The sequence below is a fragment of the Pteropus alecto genome, unplaced genomic scaffold (genome assembly GCF_000325575.1).
Source record: "Pteropus alecto unplaced genomic scaffold, ASM32557v1 scaffold195, whole genome shotgun sequence".
Taxonomy (NCBI): Eukaryota; Metazoa; Chordata; class Mammalia; order Chiroptera; family Pteropodidae; genus Pteropus; species Pteropus alecto.
In genome coordinates this window covers 855,394-864,286 of record NW_006438073.1, presented here as the reverse complement: position 1 = coordinate 864,286, position 8,893 = coordinate 855,394, and positions in this window count along the sequence as shown.

The window sequence follows — 8,893 nt, the reverse complement described above, 5'->3', positions numbered from 1 at the left end:
GTTCTTTGAGAACCAGGTTCATGGTGGTGAGAATTGGGGCAAAAAAAAAAAAAAGCAAATTCCTTTCAAGAAGCTTGACTGGAGGGAAGGTTAAAAACAAGCAGTGACTAAACATTACTTGGGCAGAAGGAATTTTTTTAGAGGTAGATGGGATTTAAAAATGGCTATGCGTTGAGAAGAAAAAGAGTGGGAAGTGATATATAATATTTAATAAATGTTAGCTTATTTTTCTTTTTTTGGAAATCATATTATTTGATAGAGATAGTATCTTTTAGCATGCATTAAACTGCTTCCTCATACGTCCCTTTACAAAACTTTCCTCATCTAAGATGACTGGATATACTTGTAAGGCAGGCAGTTCCTCATTTCTTAAAAAATAAATGTACATGTTTACACTTTTAAAATGAGAACTAAGAAGAACTTCGTAACCCATTTCTAATGTCTCATCCCTATGTCTACCTGAAAACAAATTAAAACATTCAAAAGTATTATGAATACTTATTGCTAATCTAGAAATTACATGTGCATATTACTTTCACCTTGTGCAATGATAGAGGCTAATACATTTATAATTCTTTCATTAATGCATTTTCTCAGGAAGTCTGAAATTAATATAAAGTATGCTTTATTTTTGGTTGTGTATAAAAATCACTGCTTTGGGAAGGAAGGCTGACTTCAGGATATGTTTTATAAAAAAGAATGAATTAAGTGATAAAACATTAAATTTGGGACCCCCATCAAAATATTTCAGAAAGAAATATAAACACATTCATCATACGTTTTGGCCCTTTCTCATTTTATTCTTTCCATAATTCATATCTTTCCATAATTCGCTACTCTTTCTTTTCATACCTCTCCCCCTAAAAATTGCCCAAGCTTCTGGAGAGCTATTTATACTTAAGAAGTGGTGATTTTGAGGAACTCCCCTACCTTTCTCCTTCTCAATGGTGAGATCCTTACAAGAAGCTTTTTGTTTGCTTGCTTGTGATATTTGTTAGTGGTTTGGTATGAGGGCAGTGAGCTGGAAAGAGTAACTCTATATCTAATAGTTTAATAGTGCGGTATTTAACACTTAGATGGAATTTAACGCTGTCAGAGGACATTAATTTTTACTCACTGTTTTCGAAGAGTGTTTGAAGCAATCAAGATGTGGTAAATGCTTATTTAGATTCTACTCACATTATTACATTATTAAATGTGGATCTGTAAAAGATTTACCTACTAATTTATGTGATTTTTATTGTAATTTGGTGAAAGAGAGTACTTGGGAGGGGCGTGATATTAAGGATAATGGAAGTAGAAGATATAGTTCTGGAGGATTGCTATGGGCTGAATTGCGTCCCCCAAAATTTCACATGTTGAAGACCTAACCCCTAGGATCTCAGAATGTGACTGTATTTGGAGATAGGGCCTTTAAAGAGGTAATTAAGTTAAAACGGGGCTGTTAGAATGGGCCCTAAACCAAACCTGCAATACCTTGATCTTAGATTTTGGCTTCTAGAACTGGGAGAAAATAAATTTCTGTTGTTAAGTCACCTAGTCAGTGGTATTTTATTACAGCAGCCCTAGCAAACTAATACAACTATCCATGTGAAATAACATAAAAGTCACATTTTATGTAGTGTCTACAGGTGGAGGGAACAGTGAGATATAGAAATAAAGTGAGATTTGGGGTGAGTGGTGGGGTTAAACAAACCTATTCTTAAGAACTGAGTTTGGCGTTGACTAGAAGTATGACTCTGATCGAATAAGTTATTTGACCTTTCTGAGTGTCAGATTTGTCCTTCATAAAACAGGCTCATTGTGAGGATCATTGTGAGCACATGTGAAAGCACCTGGCATAGAGCTTGGTATTAATTATTAGCGTAGTCCTCAGTATATGGCATATATATTATACACTATGTCTAGTATACAGTTCAGTGTAGTCCTTAGTATTACTACAGCCCATCGTCCATAGTATCATCATCCTGCCTCTTCCTTGGCCGTGTAAATGCTGAGAGGAGCTGATAAAGTTAGGTGTCTGAGAGCTTTCTGACAGAAGAATGCCACAAGCCATCTCTGGGTCTTAGTTTCATGACTGCAAAGAAATGAGGAAATTGCATGGGACTCTAACACAAGGTCATTTTAAACTCTAAACTGTTATATTTTTAAAGAATTGAAGAAAACAAGTTTGGATGGAAAAGTGAGGAAGGAGATTCTGGATAAAAGGCACAGTCTATGCTACAGTGTTATGACATAATGAGAAAAATGAGCACTGATGAGGTTAATTTGGCTGCCATGGAGAATTAGGGTGTCGGAAAGGAGAAAGAAGTTGGGGATGGTTTGACTGGTTGAAAAGGGAACCTAGAGATAGAGAACTATTGTTGATTTTTTAAAACCAGCAAGATGTAATTTTTGTGAAAGATTATTCTGTGCAAGATGTGCAGGATGTGCAGGATGGATGGGTGCAGAAAGAGGCAGAAGGCAGAAATGTAGGGAGAAGCGTAAGGATAGGTGGGCCTGGTGATTGTCGTGGAGATGGGAAAATGCCTGGTGCAGGAAGGCACGGTAGAAATTCCTAAGGGGGTGGGTATCTAGGTAAAAGATAAGGGAGCCCAAATAACTGGCAGGCAAGTGTGTGAACCAGGCCATTTAGGTACAGCTGGCTTTTTCGCCCAAGAAAGACACCCGACTGGGTAAACGTAGAGATGGAGAGGGTTGCGTGGACAGCCAGGAGGCACGAGCCTTCTCGCTTGTCTTCTTATGATTTGAAACAGACAGACTATTTTAGACATAGATTGTCTCTGTGCAGAAATGCAGATGAGTATTTTTTCTTTTCCGAATTGAAGGTACAGTGAGGAATTTCCCCGGTTGTTGGGCTTTCCTGAGCATGGTGCTCAGAGGTCAGAGGGAAACTCAGTAGGTTATTGTCGATGGAGTTGGTCGTCTTGGCCTCTTTTCTTTCAAGATTTTTGGCTTCTAATCCACAGTTTTACTCTACCGGATTAGGAATCTTCTAAGATAAGCAAACTTTTATTCAGGCTATCTAGATAGTGACTCATTCTTTCATTCATTTCTTAAATGTTTGCTAATATCCTAGGTAGCGGTCCCCAACCTTTTTGGCACCAAAGGTGAGTGCTCCTATGAGAATCTAATGCCTGATGATCTGAGGTGGAGCTGAGGCAGTGATGCTAGCGCTGGGGAGCGGCTGCAAATACAGATGAAGCTTAGCTCACTAGCCCGTCGCTCACCTTCTGCTCACCCAGTTCCTGACAGGCCACAGACCAGTACCAGTCCAGGGCCCAGGGGTAGAGGACCTCTGTCCTACGTCATGGGCTGAGTTGAGAATGCAAAGATGAATGACATACTCCTCTCCCACTGGCCCCCTCCTCTCCCCGCCCAAAATTCTGGTGTAACAGCTGACAGATATGTACATAAACATGTTCTTAAGACAATTTGATATGCTATCATACAGCTGCATTCAAAATCTTACGGGGACTTAGAAAAGAGTTTCTAAAGCTGTTGGCAGCTGATCAACAATGCCTCTCCAAAGATGATAATTCTATATTTTGAAGGTGATCTATATGTTTGGATGTTTTAGAGTCAACAAACAGAAAAATAAAAGAACTTAGGAATAAATGGGAAACAAATAATTATTCAGCATCTACTAAGTGCCCAACACTAGCTAGGTAAATTCATGGAAATTATGTCTTTTAATCCTTATAAACACCCTGAGTCCTAAGTTATATCATGTTCTCTTTATAAATGAAAAAGCTGAGACTTGAGACAACAGTGACTAGTTGGAGGCAGAAGCAGAATTTCAATGTGTCCACAGTCCTTCCACCACATTGTGTGGTTACAACTAAATGAGACAAATAAAGCATGGGTGAAAGAGGAAGCGGGGAAAAATTGGTTTTTCTGCCTCTGTGAAAATGAGTGTATGACTCAGAGATTTCTGACAGCAGGACTAGTGGTTTGTGTACTCAAGATCTGTAAATATTTAGTTTCTGGATTCAGGAGATTTTAACTCAACAACACAGCTTGCTGTCAGCCGAAAACTGGGGTAAGCATTTCTTTGAGTTGATATATAAACATACCTATGAAAGCAATAAGGCCTCTCTGGAAGATATCCATAGAAAACCAACTATCGTTGGATCTCATTTATTTGAAAATTATCTGTGCTATAAACCCACACATTTCACACACAGCACAGAAGCAACAAATGCGTAAAATTCTGTGAACACTTAAATGGATGTCATAAACAACAAATAATAAATCTTATATGCCATACCTTTTATTCCAAAATGCCTTCAAATCCTCAATCTATACATTATTGCATATCTGGTTTCCAAATCTATTGGAAGATAAAAGAAACTCTTCATTAGAATTACTGAAAACTGTTAGAAGTGATATCTGACAAGAAGGGTTAGACAAAAAAAACAGAAAAAGTAGCTGTAAGAACTCAAAGACATCAGAGGCAATTCAGATTACGGTCCAAGACCCTCGGTGGGTCCCGGGTCTTATCCTCATAATATGCCCATGCAAGAAAATGGATGTTTTCAATGTTATCAATATAAGATTAAAATAATTTCAGGCTGGTTTTCTAAGTGTGTAGGCAGTCTACAATATATTTATAATTCACTCAGTTGTCCAAAATAACTGACATGAAAGAAATGTCATTGCTTAAAAGGATAAGAACTCAGTCATCTGAAAAACCTATCAGTTATACAAAGCGGTATACATTCGGGAGATCGTAGACGAACTGGTGCCTTATCGTTTAACTATGAACTCCAATATCCAGCTATAGTTGTCATTGGAATAGGGGCAGGTGGCCCAGGGATCATATCCTCCCACCGGCCTGAGGAAGAGAGAGGAGAAATTCTGCCACTTAGAGACCCACCTCTCTCCCTTCTTCCTACTGCAGTTGTAGCCCGGGGTGGTGGCGGTGAGAAAATTGGTCCTTACTCTTCTCCTGGTCTTAGGTCGATGAACTTGGGAATTAGGGATACAGGCCTTTGCCCATGGCCTTCTCGGACTGGTCTCATCATCGTATACTGTTCCCCCCAACACACCCACCCACACACACTCCTTTGTACCAGATCCTAATTGCAGATGTCACAGCACTAACTAAAAATAATTTTTAAGTGCATGTTACGTAATCATACTGACAGCCTTTCGTTTTACTTCCTTATTCTTGCCCTATTCCAATTGCGCTCAAAGTGCCAAAGTGTCTGACAAAAATTAAAAAAAAAAAATAGTCTGACACACAGGAAGCAAAGAAATAAAAGGAGGAGGCTTGGATAATTTGCAAAATAGAGAATGAATCTTTCCATGCTTGAGTCAAATGTGCTGCTTCTTCATAGACATTTTACATAATTTAGAATATTAAGTCAATTGCTTTTTTCTCTCTCAGTGATGGGTTCGCTGACCCAAAATTTCACAAAGCTGTTAAATGCCTTTTCAGAAGTTGCAAATGCAGATTTAAGAAATAGACTTGTATGCGGACTTATTGTGACCTTATATTGTCCAAGGAACCAGAAGATTCATGCAGCTTCTTATATTCCCTTTATTTAAAAGAGAATGCCAATCAAGAGAAATCACCACTCCCAAGTCATAGCGTAGATCTCAGTAAGACATTTGCAAATGCTCCGTAAAATGCTACTTAGAGTTTTACCTTCTGTTGTAACCTGGTCACCCTTAGCACTCTGAAGAAGCCTACGGACCCTTTTCCAGAATAATGTTTTAAAATGTATTAAACAAAATGTAAGGGATTGCAAAGAAACCAAATATATAAACATATGATAATCAGAAAATTTGTGATATTCTAGTGTATGTGCTTCTTAATGCATTAAATGACCTTGTAGCAGCAAGTCTAGTGACATTTGAACAGTGACGATGAGTGTAAATGACATTTGGAAATAGTGGCAATAACCATAATGGGAGATGAGAACACCTGGGATTTCTATGGGAAACAAATCATAGATATGCTAATACTTCTGTGTTTTTTTTTGTCAATACTTACATTTGAAGGAAATGTTAAATTTTAGTTAGAGATCAGTGAACATGAAGATATATTTTCCCCATTAGAGGGTACAGACTCCTTGATCTCTGTCCATAGTCCCCTTGCTGGGTCCTTGAGCCTGCAGTTAGGAACTCCTAGAATAAGAAAATCATTTTCATAGGATTATGAGCATGAGTGAGAGAAAAACTAAGTTTCTTCAAGTAAATATTTATATAAATTTCAAATGCAGTTATGAACATTTATATTTTTAATTTTTAAATGTTTCTACTTGAGATGGAATATCATTCATTTATTCATTTATATTCTTACTCATTACCTGCCTTGTTTTTGCAGGGACTTGAGGCAACTTGCATTCATATATACTGCAAAAAATAATAAAATTATAAGTAAATGGATGAGAAAAAAAGGAACAAAAATTAATATGAAAAGTAAGAGGTGTTTAGGAATGAAGTTACTATACGACGTGTATGTGGGAAGATTCGAGACCTTTACTAGAATACGATGACAAATTTGATTCTAAGTTTATGATTCAGTGCAAAGAATCAGTTGTAGACTCATGATCACATTTTCCGTAAAATGAAATGAGATGCCCAGATCTCTCTCTACGGAAATGAGAGAGAATTTTCTTCCACAGGCCTTGCCTATTAGGACTGCCTTAATCAGCTCATGCTGCTATAGCAAAATACCATAGACCAGATGGCTTAAGCAACAGACATTTATTTTTTACAGCTTTGGGAAGTCCCAGATCATGGTGCCAGCACAGTTGGGTTCTGGTGAGGGCTCTCTTCCTGGCTTGCAGACAGCCGTCTTCTGGCTGTGTCCTCAGAGTGACATCTCTTGTGTCTCTTCTCTGAGGTCACTAAGCCCATTGTGAGGTTTCCACTCCTGTGACCTATCACCTCTGGAAGGCCCATCTCCAAATACCTTCATGCAGTGGGGCAGGGTTTCCACATATGAATTTGGTGGTGAGGGGGAGCGGGGTGGGCAATACACTGCAATCCAGAGCAGTGATACACTGTGTGACACTTTTAAAAACTTCATTTGTTTCCTGGGGCTATCTCTTATAATTTCTCAGTGTAAATGACGTAGATTTCTGCTGGCCTAGCTTAATACAGACATAGATTTAAAAATATCTAGTGTAAATTTTTTAACCTTTAGGAAGTATAAAGTATTATCATTTATTTTTATTTATTTTTTTAGTACCACCTCCTTGGAAGTGTAAGTTATTAATTTTTACATGTCATGGACCAATTTGAAACTCTAATGAAAGCTGTACATGCACTCACATTAAATTCTATCTACAGTTTCAAGGAATCGAGACTTTCTGAAGTCTCAGCACTCTGAGTAGTCAATACTTCTGGGATATAGGGTAATAGATATGCCTTTAAACATATTATATAAATATTGTTTATTGTAACTGAGCATTTGATATGAACTGAGACTCGGACTTAAAGCTCATGGCAAGCGTGGGAATACAGTTATTCTACGCTGCAGATTAAACAAATGCTTTACAAGCTTGGAGAACAGGAAGACTGAAGGAACACTTAATAAAGTACAACGCTAATATTTCAAAGTGGGAGGGGTGCCTGGATCAGACAGCTGCAACACCTGTGCCCTAGATTCTCATGCCTCTTGGAGGACGTCGCAAATCTCTGTCTACCACGATCGCATGGCCCCGGGAGACCATGGTCCAAATGCGCACATATCACTCACCCACCCCAGCCCCATCATTTGCCATAGCCCAGCTGAGGCTAAGCCGTAATGTGAGAAATCAGGAATAAGAGAGTAGATCCAGATTTTGTGGGACTCAAAGCTTATACAACTTGGAGAGTCTTTTTTAGACAAAGTTATGCAGAATTACAAAGAGCGTTGTAAGAAACTTAATATTTAAAAGACATGGTAGAAGTGACAACACACTTCAAATTTTAAAAAGCTGACAAAATACCAGAAACAGCGTATTAGTCGGAAAAATAAGATAATTTTAAAATTAACTGCTTGACATAGCTTTAAAATATTATTCCCTTACATTTTTAGCTGCATGATATTTGGTTACCTCTTTATGTGATCATGATTTTGTAAAGTCATTTTCTCTAGAGAACATAGAAAGATAATCTAGTCTGTCCTCTAGCATAAATTGATTTAAATTGTTTTTCATTTTTATTGATTGCTTAGAAAAACTTCTTTTGGCTTCCCAGTTTACTACTGGCAATGTAAATTTTTAGGATTTCTCTCTCAGATTTCTTTTATCTATGGGCTTTAGAATTTGGAAGGATTGTCCCCAAATTTACTTCTTGTTCTGTACATTAGAAACTTTGTCTCCCTCTGCTTCCTGTAGACACAGGGAGACACAAGACCTGTTCATATTGTAATGTGACCTCTGCCCCTGAGCTGTCATATCACCCCGCCAGGTGAATTGTCCAGTATGCACAGAATGTTACTGGAACTTCTCACAATGCTTAAACAGCTAGTAATAACTTAACTACACAAAGAAGAGACTGCAAGCAACATAAATATATCCCATTAACTACAAAACAAGTACATCCATCTGTAGATATGCCTGCTCTCAGAACTCATGCCAAACTTGGTGCTTTGGTCTCTCCCAGCCTACTTCCAGGGCTGCCTCCATCAGTGGCAGCTATCCCTACAGCGCCTCGATAGCGCCCCCTAGTAAGCTTCCCGGGAGTACAGGCTTGGGAGAGCAAAGCCGAGATAGGAGGAGGAAAATTTCTCTTACCAAGTATCAGAGTTCAAATTTTTCCAAGTTTGTTAACCCTGGGAATGTATACTCTCTTCTGGAAATATCCATTTCCCACTCGCAGGCTGTGGTCTTACAACAGACGCAGATAAGACACAGAACTCAGAGTACACTAGCCTAAAATCAGCATGCGAAAA